Consider the following 26,131-nt stretch of genomic DNA (forward strand, 5'->3'; position numbering starts at 1 on the left):
TTGATATATTCAGATGATGTGTTGTTTATAAAGTTGTTTATAAAGAGGGGTCCGCAACAAATCCAGTTTGAAAAACGTCAGAACTCGTACTATGCCACACAATAATTTTTTTTTACATGCTATGTAAATTTAAATTATAGCTTGTGGTAAAGCTCAAATTTATCATGAGAAGATTTTTGGAAGTTAATAATACAATTAAAACACTGCTGAAGTAAAATGATGAGAAAAAAATAAATTAAAGTTTTTTTGTATTTGTGTTGAGTTATTTCTGGGTTTTGACCAATTTTGACAAGATATTTCCTGGATTTTTGGTCGTGAATTTTCAAATCAAATGTTTGGATTTTGCAATGTTTTAAGTTAAATAGCCCGGAATTGTCCACCCGGATACATGCTGAAAAAATTCTGACAACCTTATTATAGACTCTTGAACAACAAATCAGATCAATGTTCGATGAAAATTGTATAGGCAAGAAGAGAAGAAAGGAGTCGGAGGTGATTTTAAAATAATGTCCCAATGTTCCATTTACTGAACATTTTAGATTGTATCCCAGAGTGTTGTGAATGTTGAATTCTACGCCCATGTCCAATTTTCCATCCCAAGCAACGAAGTTTCCTACCCTGAAACTGCAAGAAAGAAAACATTTCACTAGTGAGCTGGAAAATTGTTAGTTGGCAAACTGATGATCGTAAGAATGAACGAAAGCATCAGCAGCATAGGAAAAAAAATGGGGAAAACGGCACCAGGGAGTCCTCTCGATTGGCGAAGAACAAGTCCTCGAACAGAATCCTTTATCCGCCGAAATTGGGTACATTTGATGGTGGAAAATGAAACAGTTTTTTCGCTTAAGTCGATCCGCTTTCTGAGCTGAGATGAATACAGACGGACGAGTGAGTTTTTTTTTCTTCTCCCGAGCCATGTTGCCCGAACCGAACCGATTCCATCCTCTCCAGGGAAAATGAGAATCAAATGAAGTGAAAATTGAATCGAGCTCGCTTCATGTTTTCATTTGCAGCAGCAGCAGCGCTTCCTTTCCATATGTTCTTTTTTCGTCTTCTGACGTGTGTGGGAGTGTATCCACCACTTTTTACCCTTCAATTGATACATGTGGGTCTGGCGCTGACGGGGTTCCAATCCGATGGCTGATTTTATGAGCGAAAAAATACAAAAAAATCATTGGCATAACAGCACAGTTAGTCGGTTTGATTATTTTGTGGTAAATTGTAATTTTGAACAGCTAACGAGTTCAGGGCTGACATTATTTATGTTTATTATAGCACAAGTACTGGACCATTCGTACTGGATATACTGGTTCTGTGAAATTTGTTTACTAATAATTCATACTGATCCGTTCTTTAATAAATAAATCAATTTTTAAACCCAAGGCCTCAAGAATTTGTCTTATTGCCATAAATGGCGTGACCGTAAGGTTACTTATCTATATGAGATTATTTCGATTTTCTTAAATTTATTTCTTAGGAGGTATAGTTAGATGCGTATTGTTACATGCCATCATTGGATTTCATTAGGTTTTTAAGGTATGAATTGTTTCCAATTGGAAGGGTTCTTAAAAAGTTTGGGTACAACTAGGAGATTTGAACCTCGGCCTTCAGTTTGACGTGTACGCTACCTCTGAAACATACCTGGTGCACTGAAACTTGCAAGCGATGTTTGGTTTTACATTGAAGTACTTGTATGCAATGTTGCCATTTCTCCTGCTCTGTACCTGAACACTTACAGGGTGACAAAAAAGTCCGGTCACACAGAAAAATCTCAATATTTTAATGATTAAGATGAAAATCAGAATCTGACTTCCATAACTTTATTCAGTAACTCATCAAGATACTTCACAGACGATATCTCGGAATAACACCACCTTTCTCTGATCGAACCAGCCTCAGACGTCTCGGAAAGTCGTCGCAAGCGGCGCGCACGTCCGGTCTCGTATAATCTTTTTCAACCTTGGAGTTCTCACAGACCTTGGTCGTCCAGATCGTGTCTTGTCCTCGGTGCCTCTGGTCTCTAGGTATCGATATTTGCACTTTCCGGTTGATTCCGAGCGGTTTTTGGTGTTTGAATATGTTGAATATGTGTCCGGGTTTGTACCCTCTCACATATTCAGCGATAACAGCTGCTCTCAACTCTGCCACTCACAACTTAATGTACACAAACTGCACAGAAATTAAACTCTGCCACTGTGGACAGCAAAATTAGCACTTTCATTTGACATATAGATGGCACCAGAGAGATGCAACGTATAGGCTACAGGCGACCCCAAAAAAAAGTGAGACAGGACTTTTTTGTCACCCTGTATACAAAATTTCAAACTTCCACAAATCTAGAAATGTTTGGGTTACCAGTACCAACAGTGATTATAGATAATACCTCCAATTCCTTTGGTCCATGCCAACCGGATGCCCTTCGCCACCTCCTGGATACTGGGATTGCCGCAGAGTCATGAGGACTTGTGGTTCATCCTTCGTCTTGACACTCCGTACTCCTGCACGCCGCCAAAGAAGGTTATCAACATTCGTTGCTCGAATACTTCATCGAGCAAATTCAACGTCTCGTGGTCATAGAGGACAACTGGTCTAATGAGCGTCATATACAGGTTAAACTTCGTTCACAGAGAACAGATGTACAAGCTAGCCCACGAAACTTGTGTAAAATTTCCAGCGGCATTAGTTTAAATATGAGTTCATATATACGATTACGCCTTTTCGAAAACTATACACTTGAAAATTAGATTTGTAACTCTTCAACGGCGCAATAGGTGCCACTGTTTAAAGTCAATTTTCAACATATTTTTTGGATGTCTGCATTTGAAATTTTACACACTTTTTTGAAGATTTTTTGTTCGAGCTTATACGTCTGCTGTCTGTGCTTCGTTCAAGGGTTAAGTCTTCTCAACCGCTGTTGTTTGTGGAGTCCATAGTAGGTGCCTACTGGTCATTTGCCGCCGGATCTCACGATAGGTGTCATTGTCTGCGGTCACCAGTAATCCGAGATAATCTAAGGCTGCGACTATCTCCAGTTTGTCGCTGTCGATCATGATCTTGTTATTACTGGACAAACGCGCTCAATCAGTCTTGGATTCGTAGACCAGCATATACTTCGTCTTGGACGTATTTATTATTAACCCAATATTTATTTAACATCTCCTCTTCACGTCTCGAAGTTTCGACTCGGGATTGGCGTACATATACCTCTCCTCAGCACAACTCAAGGCCCGATCTCTCCTCTAGGTATTCGATATTTAACATCTCTTCGTAATGACTCAAGGTAGCCACTTATACTCCTCCTCTTGTTGATTAATGACTTGATCTCTCCTCTTGTGACTCGAGACCCGCCCATTATCGTAAAGATTCGGGTTTGACCACACAAACCTCTCCTCCTGATGACTCAAGGCCTGACCTCTCCTCTAATGACTCGAAGCCCTATAGCTTATCTCCAAGATTATTGATATGCCACCTTAATGCCCGTCGTGTACTGATTGAGAGCAGCTGTCTGAGGTCAAGTCTTATCCTTGCAGTTTCGGTCGTTGAGAGCCGCACTACTCGGATACTCCCCGAAGGTGGAGCATCCTACGCACAAACGCTGTGTAACCACAGCATCCGCTACGCAGAAGATGTTGCCTTATCTTTGTAGCTTCAAACCGTGGGGTCGAACGCTCACTAATCGACAGCCGCCCGTCGATGGGGTCATTCTACTAAGACCGTTGTCCGGTCTTCTTTAATCCCTTTGTGTCTGTCACGGCACACATTTGGGACTTTGAACGCTACAACTCGGGTGTTTCCTGACAGTGACGACATCCTACACCGACTCTAGAGTCTCATTCGGCATCGTCGTTGGCATCGAGAACCTCTCTACCCGTGGGTATCCCCCGACAGTGTTTAACCCTCTTCCTACGACGTCCGCTACGAAAAGATGTTGTTTTATCTTTGCAGCTTCGATCGAGGCACCGGACGCACTCTACTTAGATGCTCCCCGGCGATGTAGCCATCCTACACCGTTCACGGACTGCCGTTGACACCAGCTCCTCTACAGGGCAGTCATGATCCGAGTTAACCTATCGCTGACCGCATACCAAGTGTTGGAGTCCGTTCACACCCTCTTCACCAAGTTGTCTACGGTTGTGTCGGGTCCATAGACAGCAAATATGCCGGTACGTATCGCTGCAAACCTCGGACAGGCAAATACCACGTGTTCGGCTGTTTCCTCTTCGTCACTACAGTCTGGGCAATATGGCTAAGCCACACTTTCAAACCGGTTGTGGTGAACTAGTTTTGTCAGCCATGAACTGAACTTTTGGGGGACGTGATAGAACGTAGAACTTAACTCGTAAGTGGTTGGTACAGTAGTCTTCTTTATTCGTTCACTTAAAGCTATCGCGCGGCGACAGACTGAACATGACCCGCCGCGTCAGCATATGTTTATCAAGAATGCTTAGCTCGCATAAACATTCACATCGCACCATGTGGCAATTCTTGCAACAATGTTGCGACATGCGGTGGCTAGTCCGGCATCCACCACAGTAGTGCTTCATGAAGCATCCATGACCAGTCAGAGATTGCGTCATCTGGAATCCCACTTCACCGTGTCTTCTTCCGATCCAGCTTCCGATGTGCGGGATCAGACGATGGGCCAACTTTCCCCTCGCTGAGCTACTCCACAACTGCTGCCAGTTGGAAAACGAGTCCTCGTTGGCAAGATCTCGTACGTTGGGCGTGTCTTTATTGTCGTAACAATAGACATCCTCCTCTAGCAAAACCGAGAGGGGCATGACGCCCGCCACTACGCAGGCAGCTTCAAACGCGATGGTCCTTTATCCACTGATAACCCGCAGATTCATCAGCCTCTGAACGCTGCTAAGTCTCTGCAGGCTATACTGTCTCCCAAAAACCTTCCTCCAGGCCGCCGCACTATACCGCAGAACAGACGTGGTCACACTTGACAGTATCCTTCTCTTCGACATCATCCGTGTGAGTGCGGCCGTAGACATTGCCGCTCTCTAGCACACGTTGGCGACATGGCTCGTAAAGCTGAGCCTGTAATTTATCATCACCCCAAGGTACTTAATTGCGCGTTTGGACACGGTATTGCACGGTCCAACTGCAATGGTAGCAGTTTGAAGTGAGATCAGGTTTGTAATTAGCACCATCTCGGTTTTGTGGTGGGCTAGACGCAGGCACTTGGAGTTCATCCAGCTTTCCACTGCCTGGATAGCTACCGTGGCCAGTAGTTCAACCTCCGCTGTTAACGAGAGTCTCGCCAAGAGGACTACATCATCCGCACATCCTACGAGTTCAGCTCCCGATGGGAGGCTCGTTCATAGGAGTTTGTCGTAAGTGATGTTCCACAGAACCGGGCCGTGTATTGACCCCTGTGGGACACACGCCGAAACCTCTTATGTTCGCAAACCTCCGCCGGTCATATACTGCAGTTAGCGATTGTGGAAGTAGCTGTCCACAAGCCTATACAGATATACCAGGATCCTCATTTGGATGAGCAACGACGCAATTGCTGTCCAACTGACACTGTTGAATTCGTTCTTCACATCTAGAGTGACCACCACGCAAAAGCAAAGCCCTCTTCTCTTGGTTAACCTGGCTCTGTCCACTACCTCGTTGACCGAGCAGATGGCATCTACAGTGCTGCGACCTCGGCGGAAACCAAACTGTCGAGACGTGAGTCCGCCCTCGCTTTCTGTATATCCCTGAAATCGATTCTGGATCATCTTTTGCGGGGCCCTTAAGTGCTGTATCCAGTAGACAGATCGGCCGATACGCCGATGGGTCTCCAGGAGGCCTACCCGGTTTTGGCAGAAGGACGAGTTTCTGCCATTTCCACATGTCAGGGATTACTCATTCCGTCACGTATCGGGGAACTCCCTGAACGCGGCCTTCACTGCGACGTTTGGAGTGCCGTCCGGTCCGAGGGCCTTCCTCGGTTGGAAAGACTTGGCGATCTCGCGGAGGTCTTCCACCGTTATCAGCTCTTCGGCGCTGGTGTCCCAGTCATACGGGACTGTTGGCCAGTGGATAACATTGTGCTGTGGGAACAGCTCATTGATGATGACTCTCAGTTTTTCCGGCACGTTTCAGGTGGTGCACCCCCACTTTTTGTTTTGGCCATGACTACCTGATATAGGCATCACCCCATGGGCAGTCATTGGCGTCAAGTCATAACTGTTTCAAACGTGTCCTCTTGCTTGCGTTGATGGCCCTGCGGAGGGCCTATCTCGCGCTTGTGAAGAGTGGCCTAAGCTCCGTTCTCCCTACTTAGGTCTTTGCGTTCTGCATCCTGCGCCTTGCCCTATGGCAGTCGGCACGCAGACCCGCGATTTCCTCTGTCATCAGTAGACGGGTGGCCTAGTGTCTCTATGCTTGGTCCTTCTCGTCATCGCAGCATCGCAGACGCTAGCTAGAACCTTCGTCAGTTCTGCCGTGGACAGGTTGTCCAGCTTCCTCTTCCAATGCAACACTTCGACAAAGACGTTCTAGTCGAACTGAGTTGTATTCCAGATGCGTTCCCATGTCATAGGCTCGCGTCTACCTGTCCGCGTACTTGAGCCTAACCGATAGCGGATCGCGAAGTGATCGCTATTCGTGTAGGCCTCACTCACCATGCAACGCTCTCGTTCCTGTGGTAGGTTCTGGTGTTTCTCACGTTCGCCACGTCTACATTCAGCCTTGCCAGGGCTTCTAAAAAAAAATTTGGCCTCTGGGTTTTGTGAAACCCCATACATCGGCCCACGCGATAAAATCGCCAGCTATAACGATGGTGATTTTCCCCGTAAGCACCTCTACAGTCTTATCAACCATAGTTCCGAACCTCTCCAAGGACCATCTAGGGGGAGCATAGCAGCTACAGAAGTAGATCCCGTTAACTTTGGCTATCACCATGCCTTTGTTTTCAGTCGCCACCACTTCTTGTATGGGGAAACTACCTGTTACCTATATCGCGGAGTGTTTGGTATCATCGGTCACCCAATTAATGCCATTCGCAGCTCTACGATATGAGTCTGCCACTAACGCGATGTTCTACTTTACCTCAACTGTCATCTGCCGCAACAGCTGGTGTGCTGTGTAGCAGTGGTTGAGGTTAAGTTGGACGACCTCTATGCTCTTGGCGCCCGGGGTGGTATCGCCTGCGCCACCTGGCAGGGCACCTAGGGTTACTAGCAGCGTGGAGCTCTAGCGCAGACAGGGCATTTAGTAGGCGAAGTGTGGCCAGTTTCACTGCAGCGCCAGCATATGCCGCTTCTATTCTGTTCAGTGCAGTCGAACGACTTATGGCCGAACTCTGTGCACTTGAAGCACATGTCCGGTTGCTGGGGCTGGATATCTGACAGATAGACCATCCCACCTTTACCCGCCCACACCTAAGTGCGGTGTTTGCTGATGCAACCGGAACTTGACCAGCCCGACCTGCGTTCCAGATCTGGAGGGGCCATTTCTCAACCACCAGGCCACCCGCAGTTCGTATTCCGTTGTGACCTCATCCAGGATTTCAACCCGGATGGTCACATCCTTACAGAGGGCCCGTATTTCAGCCTTGTCGCCAAGAACTTAAGCCACTTTAGCTGTAAAAGTCCCGCTGGAGTTTCCCGCGCCACGCTTTAGTACCAGGATCATCTCGCCGGTGCGGGTCCGACGAATTCTCATGACGTTATCACCGAGATCGGCCTTCCCTTTTTGAGCGATACCGTCTACCACCCGGTGATCGCGTTCGTCAGCTCGTCTGCATTCCCTCTAGATTCTACCTTCCTGCCGGACAAACGGATCCTGGGCTCTTTTCTTAGGGTTCCCGGGTCTCAGTACCCCGGGAGACCCTCTCTTGACCCTCTTGACCTTCTTTGGGCGAATGATGTCCGCTCTTAGAGGGGTCTCTGCTGGCCCGCGCTCTTTCGATTTGGCCTCGGGTTCCACGAGACGTTCCACCTTAGCTTTTTTGGCTGCGATGAAAAGCTGTATCACCCTGGTTAGCTCATCGCGTATTTTCTGTGGACGTTAGATTTCCCCTTCACACACTACACAAGGTCAGCGATGCCAGCCATGGCCGTCACTAACTCTACTGGGGCTCCCGGGTCTTGGAGTTCCGAGGAGCTCAGTAGCTCTTCTAGCGCTTCATGTACAGCTTCATACGTGTCCGATCGCACCTCATATGGTGTTTCCACCGACTCCACTGTCGGGTCCACTGGGTTGGCAGGTTGTCTAACCGGTAAACGCCTAAGGCCACTCCTGCCGAACGGATTCTGATTCTCGCCCTTATCCGTTCCGTCATTTTTCCATTTATTGATTATTTTGGTCATATGGATCCCACGAGTAGCTAGGTAAGAGAGGTCTACTGCGCCAGTCGTGACCTGCTTAGCGCAGTAATGACTGGGATAATGTGGGGTGTGTCCCGGTGCCCCACAGGCAACCGTTAGAGACTGACTCTTCTGCACGGTTCAGCGTCACATCTTGGCCAAGTGGAGTCGTTTCCGACAATGTATCCATAGCCATAATCAAAGTTCGTTAGCGAGGGTCTGCATAAGGGGTAAAACCTCGCACAATCTTCTTCTTTTTCTTTCTTACTCTGGATTGGAGCAGTTCCCTCCTAAAGGAGGGTCAGTGACTTTCACACTATGCCTCTCGCACATTGGTGTAAAGTTTTTTTTTGTCAATTTTTAGTAATCCAATCAAGACCAGCTGAAGTTTATCACGTAGAAGGTATAGGTATAGTATTAAAGAGTCTGAATTAATTTGAAACAAACTACCAACGTTTAAAAAGGACTCGATCTCAACCGTGTACTGCTTACTGGGAAATAACTAAATAGTTCGCTCCAAATTCCTTCACATTGTTGTAAAAAATCAATTAACTCTGCCGAACCGCTTTGTAGCTGCGGGCAGACTGCCAGACTTGCGCCATTGAAAACCAACACGATTGATCCGCTCATAGAGCTGCTGAAGGAGCTCCGGTATGGCTAGGATTACATCCAGCGCGCTTCCTTTGACACTCCGGGCAACTTTCCGGCGACAACGGCGACGGGTGCCACTTTTTTGTCACTATGTCAAGACCATCAAGACCAATTTCCAAAGGTCTTTTCATTACCGGAACATCTCACCCCGTGGCTTTACCAACGAATCCTTAACGCCTGGATGCCGACTTCAAGGGGGGCGGAACATCCAGGAGCTGCTCGAGTATGGAATAACGCGCGCCCGTAATTTGATTAGAGCATTGTAATTTAGATAAAGATAGTAATTAAATTTTCCGCCACAGACGACTTTTCTGAGCACTGTCGCCTTTGGCCAAAAGAGAGAGACAGCGAAACCCAACAGGAAGAGGGAAAGGAATCAACCCGGACCAGGACTATGACGGAAGAATGTTCTTCTCGGCCATCAGGATGTGGCATCCTAGAAGCAGAAGCAGCAGTAGCATATAAAAGCCGGGTTTAGCCTTCTCGAAGTTCACCAAAGAGATTCCAATCTGCCGCCTGGTTCAGGATGGCGCAAAATGGCCCTCCTCCAGCAATGGAAGGCTCGCTGAATGGCTGCCGGTTGGTGGCGAAAATGGTCTCATTTTTCCGCCTTCGGTGAGCCGGAATAGTTTGTTTTTAGCAGCGATAATTAATAAGCAAAGAGCTGCCATAATTACGTTTCATTGGATGCTGGAGCTGGTTGATGAATTTTTCATGGAGTGTGTCCATGAAGAAATAGTTTGACATTTTTTTAAAAATCAATCTTCAGTTACTCAATCGTTTCTGAAGTGCCTTGATATATAAACAAAAAATTTAAAGTCTTCCTTTGAATCCTTACCAATAAGCTAAATTTAGCTTTAGAAACTTCCACCCTAGGGCGACTGAAAATCCATCCGGGTAGCGATGCTTGCCCGTGTTTCTTGGAACAGCTTCTTCTGAGTCATCTGAGCCTCTAGTTGATTCAATCAGAGATACTTAGGCTCCCGGGAAATCTAGTTAGTACATTTTCACGCGTACTGCTTTGTGCGGTGTTGATGTTGAAAGAAGGAGCCGATGACACGCCCTTCATCTTCTACGAGGAGGTTCCCGTATTCCGAAGACCTCCTGGGAAATACGGAAGCTGTTTTTGTGCCATAGAAAATTGGCTAATTGATTCCAGAGCTAATCATCTGTAGGGAAAAATTCAATGAACGAATTTTAATTACGTTCCACTATCATAACGCTATCTTGGTTAAGTTTGCAAGATATGGTCAGTATCTGTCACCTTCTTTCATGTTCTACTGACAAAGGATAGAAATCTTGATAACAGTTTTTTTTATTTTATTTTGTTTCTTAAACTTTTAAATATTTGTTCGAAATTGTTTTCTCAACGAATTGATGGTGCACATTAATTGAAATTCAAGTGTTTATAATAAATTGAAGAGTAACTCTTCTACATCCTCAATTCAAGTTGAGCTGTGCTCACAATTAATTGCACGCATCACTTGTTAAATTTTTCACTCAATTGATAAGAGGCATCTCCGTCATTATCATCATTACCGCACCACCCCACCAATATCCTTTCAGTCCCGTTCCATTTCCGGTCGGTGCCAGTTAGGCTCAAGCATTCGTATTATCCATTTATACACATCCGTCCGGATCCTGTCGGCAATCCCCCATTTCTTTCCTCATCCTTCTTCCGGTTTCTTCAAACCGAAGTCAGATTCATAGGTCTGACGCACACAAGCTCAATAAGTATTAGGCATCTGCCTCTCGTGCACCAGAGATTTCTTGCATAAATCCTACGTTCGACATCAGGCATCATCGTCCTCGATTTTGCCATTCAAACATTGAACCATCATCCGTCGTCGATTTGTCGGGTCGGGATCCGGCGTTGGTTCGAACGCATATCGAATCGTTCACGGTCTGGTAATTTCGAAGGGTGGTTGAACATTTCTTTAAGATTTTCGCTTTTAGGACAGCTTTAGCAGACGATCCACCACCCTCGCCTTAGCTCAGATTCGGATCATTAGAGATTCGTCTATGAACGTGATTGAAAACAGTCACCGTGTTGAAAAATTAAAAAATAAGCTTCATGAATGTTTAAATATTTGCAGTCAGACAGACAGACATTTATTATTTGAATTAATTGAACTCGAAGCTTAGTGATCTGAATTCTTGGTTTTTATCAGATTTCGTCTTTTAATTTTTTTTTTTTAGTGAAATGGCCTTTAGTTGATCTGAAATTAAACGATTTCTGGTAGAAATGGTCTTTGATAGCAAATAAACTATCACAACAGTATCCAATACTGAAACCGATATTAAATTTATGTATGGTTCTTAATTTAGCTAGGTTTAGATTTCGTCTAGTTGTTCTTGTATTTGAGACATAAAAATTATTCATATTTAAAATTCTATAATAATTAATAGAGCCCATAAAAAATCCAAAACTAAATTTGGTATAACTGATATGCAATTCCTAGAAATTTTCAATTTTGTTTAAAATTTATTCAACATCTTTGGTGAAGACGGCAAATCCTTCTGACTTAAAGAATCAAACAAAACATCCCGATTTGTTCATAAGGTTTTTAATAGGCAAATAGGCAATATTAATTTAGCGCTAAAACTAGCTGCTTTGAAAAGCTTCACTACATTCATCAGAAACAATAAAAAATGCCAAAAATCCCAATTATGACTTTTTTCATGAGATTTTTCCAATATGTGTTAGATTATCCCATAAACAGTAAGATTTTTTAAGGCGGTATTTTTTTAACGCCTTTTTTCTACGCGATTTTTGGGAATTAACGCGTTTTTTTACGAGATTTTTGCAATTTACGCAAAGTCCTTTTGAATCGAAAATTGTTCGGTTTTTTTAAACTGGAAGATTCTGAGATAAGACATGAGACATGAGACATGAGACATGGGACATGGGACATGAGACATGAGACATGAGACATGAGACATGAGACATGAGACATGAGACATGAGACATGAGACATGAGACATGAGATATGAGACATGAGACATGAGACATGAGACATGAGACATGAGACATGAGACATGAGACATGAGACATGAGACATGAGACATGAGACATGAGACATGAGACATGAGACATGAGACATGAGACATGAGACATGAGACATGAGACATGAGACATGAGACATGAGACATGAGACATGAGACATGAGACATGAGACATGAGACATGAGACATGAGACATGAGACATGAGACATGAGACATGAGACATGAGACATGAGACATGAGACATGAGACATGAGACATGAGACATGAGACATGAGACATGAGACATGAGACATGAGACATGAGACATGAGACATGAGACATGAGACATGAGACATGAGACATGAGACATGAGACATGAGACATGAGACATGAGACATGAGACATGAGACATGAGACATGAGACATGAGACATGAGACATGAGACATGAGACATGAGACATGAGACATGAGACATGAGACATGAGACATGAGACATGAGACATGAGACATGAGACATGAGACATGAGACATGAGACATGAGACATGAGACATGAGACATGAGACATGAGACATGAGACATGAAACATGAGACATGAGAAATGAAACATGAGACATGAGACATGAGACATGAGACATGAGACATGAGACATGAGACATGAGACATGAGACATGAGACATGAGACATGAAACATGAGACATGAGACATGAGACATGAGACATGAGACATGAGACATGAGACATGAGACATGAGACATGAGACATGAGACATGAGACATGAGACATGAGACATGAGACATGAGACATGAGACATGAGACATGAGACATGAGACATGAGACATGAGACATGAGACATGAGACATGAAACATGAGACATGAGAAATGAAACATGAGACATGAGACATGAGACATGAGACATGAGACATGAGATATGAGACGGGAGACATTTTAAATTTTTACAACTTTATTCACTTAAATTTACAAATTTAAAGTTTCAAAACTACTTTATGATTCAATGTGACGTGGCAAGACAAATTTGAGGACACCGATAAGCTCGTAATTTTGTTTATCACCATAAGCCCATTTTCGTTTAAATGTTAACTGGTTTTGATGAAGGACATATATTGTGGAGAATTTCGTTGCTTATGTGCTGAATTGATCAAAGAGAAAAATAATATGACTGTAACATAATAAAACTTTAGTTTCAAGGACGTATTAAACTATGAAAAATTAATAATTTTGTGTATGTTAAAGAAATAGATTATTGTAAGGAACAATTTAATACTGATTAATACTTCAAATTGAAAAATATTCCCTTAGAATATCTAACCATTTTTATTTTTCCATCTATTTGCAGGTAACAAGAGACAGCTATGATGAACCTTTGTTTTGGTAAGCTACAACTGAACTAAGAAAAATTGACACTATGTAAACGTATGGTGTAATTTAAAAAAAAATCTTAAAATGTCATCAAAATCATAAAAAAAAACTTTTCCCTCATTCTATATTTCAATGAAAAAATATTTCAACCATTTAAAGTAACGAAAATCATATTTCGTCAAAAAGGGAGTAAAAATGTTCTTTTATTTAGGAAAAAAACAAAAAAAATCAAGGAAATTTTAAACATGTAGTACATTTTAAAATAATTATATTCTTAATATGTACATCTTGTTGTTGTCTTCGATTGAGTGAATAATTCACTAATTTAAATTTTCATTTAATATTGAAATTTAAAAATAAATGAGTGTTTGATTTATGGCCAGCTATTGAAGTGACTTTTATTCCTTTCGTGAGCAGACTTTTGTGGCAAAATTTTAGCGAATTTAACAATCACGCCCTGAGAGTCAAATTTGCTTTCAATTTGCTTGACGTAAGATGGTACACAGCAATAATGAGAGCACAAACTTGGTTAGCAAAGTGATACCAAATTTGGCTTAAACAGCGACCCAAACTACAAAGCATTAATAGCATTTAGTTGACAGCAAAATGTGGCATCAATATGCTTCCAAAACAGCCAAACTGTTGTTGGAATTGTTTGGGCCTTAAAACTAGCGAAATTGGGCATCATTTTGCTAACCAAGTATGCAAGCTGTAGCTTTTTTTTTTGTTATGTACCACCTGAAATTAAGCAAAATGAAAGCAAAAATGCCTCTCAAGGCGTGATTGCAAGATTGGTTGTTATTTGTGTAAGCTTCTTATTCTTAAAAGTGTTTTCCAAGGCCAATTGAATTTTAAATTTATTAGGGTCAAGTGGGGTAATTATGAACACGGGGTAATTCCGAACAAGTGCCATACGCGCTGCTGTGGGGAATGAATTAAAACAAAAAGTTCCAAAAGTGGTAGTTTAACATAAAAGTGATAGCTATAAGCTATTTCCGATCAATTTTCAAATCCTTATGATATCATTTCAGAGGTTTTAAAAACCATTACCTCGAGAAACGGAAATCGTTTTCGACAATGTTCAATGTTTTGAATATCTGACCTTAGGAAATCCAGCTGGAATGTTGTTATCACCTGTTTTACATCCAGTTTATGATGCTTTATCTTGATTTTGAAAAATTTTTGAAAAATTTTATTCGCACTGGTGCACAGATGAGTGTTCATATTTACCCCATAGTTTTCGTCCTATGGGGTAATTATGAACACACATTTCCTGACATTTCTTTGGCTTTTTAATGGTCAAATGTTTTATTCATTAACTTAGGGGGCCATTCATTTGTTACCCAAGCATTTCCAGACCCCCTTCCCCCTCCTCCCCTTGTAAGAAATATCTCGCCCCCCCCCCCTTCTGTAAGATCTTAACACAGGACCGTGGAGAAATCTTAGTCAGGAAAATCAACACTCGGCATTCTATATCCCAGGAACTTACTGGACCAAATTTCATAAATTTCATAATTAAATTAAGTCCGCAATGTGTTGAGTTTTGAATTTTTGAGAAATTGATTTTTTTTCTTCCAAAAACGAGATTCGGATTTAGAAATAAAAAGCTATGCCAGATCTTTTCAGTCTTTGAAAAAATGTTTTGCACACAATTTTATCAAAACTTAATAAAACTTAAGTTTATAAAACAGAAATTTTGAAAAAAAAAACTAAATCAGCATCTAAACGAGTCTTAATTTTGTTTAAAAAATAGTGGTAAGAACTTGCTTTTTGTTGATAGAAAAAAATGCAGTCAAATGTTTTCTCAGGTTTAGTGAGTGGTGCGTACGGATAGTGATACCGAAACCGAAAACCTGTATCCCAGAAATAGTTTTCTAACACCGAATAAAGGTTTTAAGTCCTTCCAAAACCAGTTTTTTTGTATTGATAAATAACAAGGTTATAAACTAGACTTGGAGAAATTTTTTATTATACTAATAATAAAATTCACCATTTATTAACAAAAGGTTTGCTGCTCGAGCTTTTATATATTACCGCGTGAAATTTAACATTATTATGAACCTTAAATCTCTGTGGTCAACAGTAAAATATATAAAAAGCCACAATAAATTCAATAGATGAATAAGTCCACAAAACAAAGATCAAAAAGATAAATTTTCTTGTATGTTTGGACAACGTGCGGCTATTGAGAGCATTAGAATTACAGCAAAGAATAATTGCTTATGATTTACATTTTGATAACAAAGATCCAAAATCTATTTTCTTGCAGTCTTATTTTTATACTTAGTTACTTTTTTCAATCTTTATTTGTTCGAATAAATTTTTCTAAAATTTAGAACAAAATGAAAATCTTTTGTTTGAAGATTTTCTCATTCAGTTCGGTGATGAAAACTTCTGCAGCAATAATTTTGTTTTGAGAAAATAGAGCTTCTAATGTGATATTTCGTACAGGTGATAAATAAATTAATTAGTGTAAATATTTTAAAAAACAGTCGATCATATAGAATTGACAAGCCTTGCAAAATATGACTGTTCACTGATCCAAGAAGATTTTAATGGGTGTTTTTGTGAAACAACCATCTTTAAAAAAAATTAGAATTTTCTGTATATGTATAGGCTTTAATTTCATGATATCTCGCACGTACGTGAATAGCAGCACCTACGACATTTAGGTGAAAACTTGATGTTTGCTGCGTAGGACATTTAAAACGGATGTAAAAACTATCGAGTAGCCTAACTCGCCTAAAATTTCACACGTATGGAGAGGTCCTATCAAATAAAAATGATCTGCAACGACATAAAGATATGAAAGAAAAAGAAACCAACCAAAACGTAAAAGATGCAACAAAAAATTTAACTACCGAAACAAAAGATAGAAAAAATCAATACAAAAGAACACTAAATAGCTATTTTTGCGTTGTTTTACCTCTAAATTTTGATTACATTTCTTTAACTTATAAGTTTTATACATGAACTGAATTGAGTTTTTATAAAACAATCCATTTTCTAATTACTGCTAATTATTTTCATTATTTGGTGTTGAATTGAGATTTTCTGACACCATATAAATCATAATGGACAAGTCTCGGGGTAAATATGAACAGCGTTCGGGGTAATTATGAACAGGTTTTGGGGTAATTATGAACATAATTTTTTAAGTAAAAAATCACCATACACTGCTTACTATGGGTAAATGTAACGTATAACTACTGTTACTTTTCAAAAATTTTATACCAAGTTCGTAAAACGTGCTCATAATTACCCCCTAGACAAGGGGGTAAATATGAACAGACGGGGTAATTATGAACAGACGTCTCAAGGACGTGGGTTGCGACCAAGAAAAAAAAGTTGCTCTACAGAATGATGAAGAGCACGGAAACATTCAATATTGGCAGGTTTTCAGAATTTATGATAAGAAATAAACATATGGTGGCTGTGAGTGTGCCAAATGAAGAAATTTTGTTCATAATTACCCCACCTAGCCCTACTTCTTACGATATCAATGCTGAATATGCCTTCATGTTAAACTACATGTTAAACTACAAAAGATCAACAAACTGGTCGCAGTGATAGATACCCTACAAAAAACGACTATAAAAAACTTAAAAGAAATAATGTTAAACTAAAAGTTGTATGAAAGAATATAATAGCGTTTGAAGGCTTTGCTATTCCCGTACTTGAAAGAATGAGGAAAAGGAAACAAAAAGGAAATTTCTCTCCTTCGCACAAATCAAAATTATTTGCGGTTTTTGAAAAAGTTTATCACTTATTTTCAACCCTTATTTCAAAATGTTTGTAATGTTTTACAGTTTTGTTAAAAACTGCCGGCTGAGACTTCCTGAATCATTTGTTACCTATTGTTATACTAAAACTTGAACGAAAGAGTATAACAGCGTTCGAAGGTTAAATTCAGCTCGAAAATCAAAGCTGAAATTTATTTCCGAAGTTCAAATGTTGATGGCTGAAATAAGTAATTAAGCTTTCTTTAACGATGAAAACATTTTTTTGCAGAACCAGAAAATTTTAAAATTAAATTTTAAAGGTATTTTTCTTTCTCGGGTAAAAAATTTTGGTATATTGCCACCTCGATTAGAGCAAAATGATACCAAATTTCGATAGTAAATATGACATGATACCATAATTCGGTAGAATTTTACCGTAAATAAGACATGCTTTAAATAACATCACCGTATAAAAATGAGTTTTATCGCCATTATTCATATGAATGCGATTACTTATCATGATATATTTCAAAGCTTATAATATCACCTGCACTTATGGAACTACAATTGAAAATATTCATGATTCATTTTTATATCACAGCCATTGTTTCGTTTCAAAATATATAAGTGTTAGAAAGTTTGATTTTTCGCTTTATTGAAATACATATCACTCAAAATCTTATTAAAATAAAACCCTCGTTATTTTCGTTTTTTTTTTGAAAAGACTAGTAACACAACTGTAACTGTAACTGTAACACAAAAAATTAATCACGAAGATGTTTAAGTGAAATTATAATTAAGACTTAGAATTCACACGCATTGAAATTTGCAAAAAAAAATCCGTAAACTTTTCTATCCAGCTAAACGATTTTTTTTAAATATCAAAGATTGAGCAGAAAAAGAAGTGTAGTATCAGCTATTATATTCACGAGACTTGGTTTTATGGAACTAGTCTGAGCCATAAAACATGAGAGATTAACATATAAGAGCCCTTGTACAGCCAATGCTCAGAGATTACATATGAGAAAAACAAATTTTGTTTATGCTTATGCTTATGATACATACACAGCCAGATCTTGTCAGCATCCCGGTGAGTAGTAAAAGTACATTTACTACTCATCTTAACTAGGCCGGGCCCACTGTGCAGTATATGACGCAGAGACAACTGGAACACAGGGAGGAAGAAACGTGGACAACAGTACCATACGTTTCCATGGCTACTTATAACTAAGATATTAACGTTGGAAGCACATATGCTAAAATTTCTGTGCTCCTTGATGATGGTCCGTATGCATTCGTCCTTCTGTGGATGGAAATGATGTTTTTCTGCACAGAAATCCGAAACTCCATGGTATAAATAATATTTCCTTCGAAATTTACATAATTTTTTTTCTTTAACTTTTTTTATTTTAAAATTTCGATTTAAGTATTGTTTTAATGTGAATAGTAATACTTAAAATTTTGAGTTTTGGATTTCGATGCACTATCATTTCTGGTCTTTGATCTTGGATATAGCGCCTTTGCTCGCTCTTGAAAAGAAACATGAGAAGAAAAAAAAACGTAATTAGTGTTCCCAAATCCCCTTCCCCCATGAAAACTTCTTTCAAAATAATTCAATAATAAAGCAGTACAATTTATGCAGTACAATCTATTAACAAAAATTGCTCACTCCTCGTTCTTTCAGAAGACATATTATATTTTTTGACGTAAACGAATTTAGCTTGTGATTAGTGAAAAAGCGAGCATTCATATGCTGCACCATGGACAAAGTTGCAACAACACGAAGCATTTTAAGAACGTGCCACAGAAAAAAAGTGCTTTCACTGTGTGTGGGTAGAAAACCAATCTATTTCAGTGCTACAGAATAAGAAAAAAACCCGGACCCGTAATTGTAAGGGTCAAACTAAAAACATAAATTGAATTAAAATATAGAAAGAATATACTTAGCTTTTCAGTTATTCCTCATACTCATCAAAGAAAATCTCAGGAAATTCAATCGAAGCAATCCGGACGAAACCATCAGCCAGCAGGGTTTTTGGTCAGCTTGAGATCAGCAATCAGCACAGCCAAAACTGCAAAGGATCTCTTTTCTCTCCCACACTCACTCAGTTACCGTTTTTTTTTAGCTTTTCAACAATATTTTCTTCCTTTTTTCTATTTCTTTGCATTTTTTCAGCGTTCTCTGCATTGACTCTCGGAATTTACTACCAATCTTTGTTATCCCATTCGATCCGTCTAAGTAATAACGAATCTGTTACGTCTTACTCCCTACTCATTTTACCACCAAAAATTATTTTTCTCTCACTTTCACACCACTGCACTTTACCCAGTGCTGTTTTTTTTTAAATATTGTGCACCCACACCAATCAAAATAAGTTAATTTCACCATTGCCAGCCCTCAAAAGCTTTCTTCTTACAATCCTCAAATCTTTCTATGTCATAATATTCATTTTCCAACCCCCTTACTTTCCCAGCACGCTTCCAACGAAAACCACACATTAACAAAAGGTGAGAAAAACAAATTTTGTTTGAAACTAAAATTAATAAGTGGACTCAAAGGCGTTCAAACCGTTTCTAATATAGAATTTTCAACAAAAGGCTTGAAAAATTAGCATAAGGAAGTAATGGATCAAATATAAAAGTAAATGTTGTTTGACATAAAAAGTAATAACATGAATACAAATGCTTTTTTGGGAAACTTTACTCTGTCTCTTTGTCTCCCAAAAAAAAAGAGCATGAACTCGCAGCTTCGCTAGAGTCAGGAAAAAAAAGTTTTAGGCAAATAATTATCAGTTAAAAAGTTGTTCACAGGCATGAAGTGTCAACATCAACCTGAGAATAACATTTCGGTTCCATTTTTGAGGTTGAATGTGGTGAGAGCTAGCACAAATATATTACCGATTTCCTCAGGCCGTAATTTCTTTTTAAGGTAAGTTTTCTTCTGAACGGTATATTGTGCCGATTTTAATCTTTCAACACAAGCCATTTTTGGAAAAGAGCGTGAATTCAACAGGCACTCTCAAGAAAAAAAAAATAAAATAAAATAGATTTCTTTCAACCTTCAGATATTGCCCATAAATGTGTTCTTCAGGTGTCTAAGAGAAAATGAAACTTCAATGATGCTTTATTCAGCTTTCGTAGTAACGTCAACAGCTAATCGTGCTTTTATTTAGTACTAGCTGACCCGGTGTGCTTTGCTACACATTCCAAAAATAAATGTAATTGTATGTATGTATGTTTCGTATGTAATGTAATGTTTCGCCATATGCCAAACTCGTAGACATGAGACATTTCAGCTTAAAGTTTTCCCAAACAGCACTTGTCATGGTATGAAAATTATCAATTTTTTACAATGCAAATTTCTTTTTTTCTAATAAATTTATTAAAGAAATAAATATAAATATTAAAATAAAAAATATTAGTTGAATCACTGAATAAATTCTCAGCGTTTTTTAATTTCTCTTTGAAAGTCAACTATTCAAAAATGTTAGCAAAAACAATTTCTAAGTTGATATTTGTCCCGTATATTGGGGAAAGTGTAAATGCAAAGTTAATTTTCAGATGCGTCAGGGTAATGGCTTTAAAATGGATTTAAATACGTACTTCTGTTTGTTTGTTTTATCAAGTTTCATTAATATATATGCAGTATTCCTGCAGTATAAATTTATGTTTGTTACTCCACTATTAACGAATGTTGTTCAAAGCAAATGACCTTTATTACAAAGACATAAAAAAACATATTTATATATCCGTTTCCGTTTCAACATTCAGAATACCCCTTCTAGTCTTTCCAACATGTTGAATCATTTTGAAGATGAATTTCTTAAAAGTTCGACGTTGCCCTTGCCCCACCGTGTAAGTTGACAGGAGGTAATATTTTTAGCACTTCAAGGGTATACTAAAAATTTCTCATAAAATTTTTGCTTCCAGTTGTATATCAGTTCTAAAGTTTCACTTTTCAAAAAAGAAGCAGATCAAAAGTCTCTTTTATGCAGCCATGTAACACAAAAACACTTTTCATGTTAAGTACGTACTTGAATTGGTATGTAAGCAAAAAATACGACGTTTTTTCAGAATTTTTTGAAATAAAAAGTTTCTATTTTCATTTCTAAATTCATTTCAGTTGTGTATTTGGGCCGAAGTAACAATTTTAAGTAGAAAACATATTTTTTTTATTTTTTGTAACAGAGAAAAGTTGAACGTTTGAACATGCTCTAGTGTTCCTTGAATAAAAATTCTTTGGCAAAATGAATGTCCTCACTTTTGGTCAATAAAAATCAGTTTATTTCACTGATACCTTTCACTTATGCACACGTCAGTCCTATCTTATCCAATTTAAAGAAAAAGCTCTTGATTATTTCATGTGTCGGATCGGATTTTTTTTATCTTCTTTAAATTTAAATGACGCTTGATAAAACTTGTTCATGTTCAACAAAATGTTTCCGATCTATCTCTGTAGAAAACATCTTATTCATATCTTTGTTATCAATATGATTCAAAAATAACCTTGAAGGAAAAATGGGTTAAAAAATTATATGTAAATTCTTTACTTTCTGCATTTTTTTCAATTGTCCGCAAAGTGTTGTACCATTATTTAATTAGTATCAGAACTAAATTTATATTTTTTAGACAACAAATGCTACATACATTAACACGTACTATTTTTGCAAATCTTTAAATTGGTTTTGATTCGATTGATAAAATACCAATCCGTGTCACATCAAGGCGTCATTTATTTCCACGTGCTATGTACAATTAAGCAAGATAAAACACATCTAACACATAACACACATAAGAACATTTAAATGTCTGTATTGATGTAATTGTTATTTGTGAAACTTGGGTTGCGAAGCATAATTGTAATATTTATAACATTCCAGGATACACCTCGATCTTTTCTTGCCGTGACCAGTCCTATGGAGGTCTAGCTATGTATATTAAAACAAATTTAAAGTTCAAAATTACTGAAAATAAGGTCATTGAAGGTTTCCATAGGATAAGCATTCAAATATCTTTGAGTGGTCAAGTTTTTAGTGTTCATGGCATCTATAGACCACCCGCATTTCCATTTAACTCATTTTGCGATCAAATTGAATCCTTGTTAGCGTCTGTTGCCGATAACCATTCTTGTCTTATTGTAGGTGATTTTAATGTCCCCATAAATTTAACCAATTTAAATACAGTTACGAAATATAAGTCGATTTTGGAATCCTTTGGTTATGTTTGCACAAACTCCTTCCCCACTAGACCAAAAACTAATAATATTTTAGACCACGTCATTTCTAAGCAGATTGATCTAGGCCGACTGAAAAATGACACTATTTTTACTGATGTGAGCGACCATTTACAGGTTATTACATCCTTTAAATTATCAAGTAATAAACAAATGGCAACATTAACGAAAGAAATTACTGATCATTGTAAACTGAACAATTTATTTTTGAATTATTTGAATAATGTTCAACTACCAGATAACGTGAATGTTGGTTTGCAAGATATCACAACATCTTACAGCCATTTTCGATCAATGTCTACTAGGACAATAAAAAAAAATGTAAAATTGAAAGGCAACTACTGTCCATGGATGTCACTAGATCTTTGGACACTCATAAAAATTAAAAACAACTATTTAAAACGTTCTAAAAGGCACCCCGATGATGTCCAACTAAAACAAATGTTGAGTCATATAAATAAAAAATTGTATTTAAAAAAACAGGAATGCAAAAAGTTATATTATGAACGTTTACTGAACAACACACCACATTCGAAGCTTTGGAGAAATATAAACACCCTCATGGGTAAAAACAAACCAACCACATCAATCAACCTGTCTGATGAAGAAGGCAGCACTACCAACAATTTAGAAGTTTGTGAAAAATTAAACAGGCACTTTTCCACAATTGGCAAAAGGTTAGCTGAGGAAATTCCAATTGACCCTGGCTCTGACCATTTATCCCGTATTGAACATGTACAAAATACAATATTTCTACATCCAGCTACTGTGAATGAGGTAAGGGTAGTCATTCTATCCCTTAAAAATAAGAAGGGCTGTGGACCTGATAATTTCCCAGTAAGTGTCTTAAAAAATTACCATGACAAATTCTCTATCATACTTAAGGAATATTTTAATTACATTTTAGAGACTGGAATTTATCCTGAATGCCTCAAAATCGCAAAAGTTATTCCTGTTTTTAAGGCTGGCGATTCCCATGATATAAACAACTACCGTCCAATATCTACCTTAAGTGTTTTTAGTAAAGTGTTTGAAAAACTTCTTGTGACCAGAATTGTAAATTTTCTGAACCAGCATGACATACTTTATAAGCTGCAATATAGTTTCAGATCCGGCTCGAGCACACTAATTGCCATCTCAGAACTAGTCGACTCCATTATTTCTAAAATTGATTCCAAAAATATTGTGGGAGCATTGTTTTTGGACCTTAAAAAAGCTTTCGATACATTGAATCACGAAATATTACTATCCAAACTAGACAAATATGGAATAAGAGGAACAGCTAATAATATCCTTCGCAGTTACTTAGAGGGGCGGAAGCAATTTGTAGTGATTGAAAATACCAAAAGCGTGGTAAGAAATATTGATATAGGTGTACCACAAGGTAGCAATATAGGTCCGTTACTTTTTTTGTTGTATGTTAATGATCTCTGTAACTTACCATTAAAAGGCACAGCACGCCTATTCGCTGATGATACAGCAATTTTCTACTCAGCAGCATCTACTGATATTATCATTCAACAAATTGAAAATGACTTGAAATTGTAATCTAAATATTTTAATACCAACTTGCTCTCACTCAACTATACGAAAACCAAATACATGTTATTTCATTCTTCACATAAAAGATTACCTCCGAATATTGACCCAACGATAAATGGAAATGTTATTGAGAGGGTAAAATGCTTTAAATATTTAGGAATCTACCTAGATGAAACTCTTTGTTGGAGTCGTCACACAGAATATCTAGAGAAAAAAGTTTCTCCTCTTTGTGGTATTCTATGGAAATTGAGAAATTTTGTGCCTCAACATGTTTTATTGAAATTTTACTTTGCGTTTATTCACTCTCATATTAACTATCTTATTATGATATGGGGAAGAGCTTCCTTGTCAAATTTACAAAAACTTCAAACTCTCCAGAATAGATGCTTAAAAAATATTTATAGACTACCGTTGCTCTTTCCTACCCAACAGCTCTACACCTTAAGAGCCCATAACATTCTTCCATTAAAAGATCTTTGCGATTTACAAACTGTAATATATGTCTACGACAATTTACACACAAGTTTCAGTAATCAAAACATCCATTTTACAACGGGATTGCGTACTCATAACACTCGCCAGTCAGATTTTTTACAACGAAGCCGATCCGTGACATCCTTAGGTCAAAAAAGAATATCATTTATTGGTCCAACTAAGTACAATGCCTTGCCTAATGAAATAAAAACCATCAACAACCGTTCCACGTTCAAAATCAAAGTAATACAGCTATTAAAAGAAAAATTGAGTCGTTAAAAACCGATCGATCAGTGACCAGTTTTCTTCTTTTTCTTCTTTTATAATTAATTTTTGTAGCAATTTAGTTTCTTTGTGTGTTCTTTTTTTTTTTATTAATTATTTAAATTATAATGTCTTATTTGATTAAATGTTTGCTTAGTAGTATTAATATCAAATAGTGGATCTCTTTAATGGAAATCTGTTTTCCATTGAGATCCATGTAGTATTTAATTTAGTATTATCATTACATTTCCTCGCACTAAATTTAAACATTTCAGTTCTCAGCATGAGTAAAATTTTGCCCGCGTTTTTTATTAATTTTTGTTGCTGCCAGACATGCTGAGAACAGTAGCGTCCATTACCAGGGGGCTCTAATGAGCTTTTTGGTGTGGGGGAGTGTGGTGGGCCGCTACAAAAATATAATTCTTAAAAAAAAAAAAAAAAAAAAAAAAAAAAAAAAAAAAAAAAAAAGAAATATAGGTACTTGGTTGAGAAACATTCGCCTAATTATTAAATTTTTCCAGCGATCAATGAACAGTATGCTTTGGTTACTATCCACTTGCGACGACGCGACGTTTGCTTGGCCATAGAGCAAGGTTGCCGAAAAAAAATCTGTGTTTTTTGACCAAAAAAATTCTCGAATTCTGTGATTTGAACTTAAAGTTCTGTGACGCTATTTTTATGAAGTTTATTGGGACATCATGTTAAACACCAACAAATTGAATTTTTTTAAAGTTTTAATAGAAAAAAATCAATTTACATTACCTTGATTCCATATTTTCATGAATAAAAGTCAAAAAAAAAAAGTCAAAAGTGACATAAAAATTTAAAATTTTGGATATCTGTACAAAATTTAGAAAATCTGTGAATTCTGTGAAAATTTGTAAAACTCTGTGATCTGTGACACAGATTCTGTAATGAAATTTTGCAAAAAATTCTGTGATAATACAGATTTTTCTGTGATTTCGGCAACCTTGCCATAGAGACGAAAAACAAACCCCTCAAAGAAAAGAAAATCTCTAAAAATGAATGCCATGCCTTTTCAATTTCTGATTTTGGCAAAAAAATGTATATGTTTTATTCGATCGGCAAAATATCAATCTGGGTCACATCTAGGCGTCATTCATAACCATGTGCTGTACAAATGAGCTAGGAATCAAGTAGAAAAAAATCACATAAAAGCTATCTTTTGCGACGTTGGCTCGCGACGCCTCGACCATGGAGACGAAAAACAAACCATCCAAAGGAAAAAAAAATCTCGAGAAAATGGATGTCATAACTTTTATTTGTTTCTAAAAACTACAAATTTTGTATGGGAGCCCCTCCTTCCTTGAGTCGGAGCGGTTTATAACTATTACAGAAACCATCTCCGACCCCAAAAACCCTCAGATGCCAAGTTTCACGATGATCGGTTCAGTAGTTTCCGAGTCTATAGGGAACAGACAGACAAACATTCAATTTTATATACACTGTATCAAAAAATTGTCCGTACAGCACGTACCTTTAAATCCAAACAATCAAAAAGTGCACTTTTTCAATCAATAAAAATACTACAAATACATCATTCGCTGGAGAA

The 26,131-nt window shown here is 38.2% G+C and overlaps 1 protein-coding gene across 1 annotated transcript in view; it reads left to right on the top strand.

Moving 5' to 3' along the window:
- The window catches only part of LOC129753343 (uncharacterized), a 783,315-nt gene that overhangs the window by 565,713 nt on the left and 191,471 nt on the right, over positions 1-26,131 (top strand). The gene's annotated exons all lie outside the window — the stretch shown is intronic.

The sequence above is a fragment of the Uranotaenia lowii genome, chromosome 3 (assembly GCF_029784155.1).
Source record: "Uranotaenia lowii strain MFRU-FL chromosome 3, ASM2978415v1, whole genome shotgun sequence".
Classification (NCBI taxonomy): Eukaryota; Metazoa; Arthropoda; class Insecta; order Diptera; family Culicidae; genus Uranotaenia; species Uranotaenia lowii.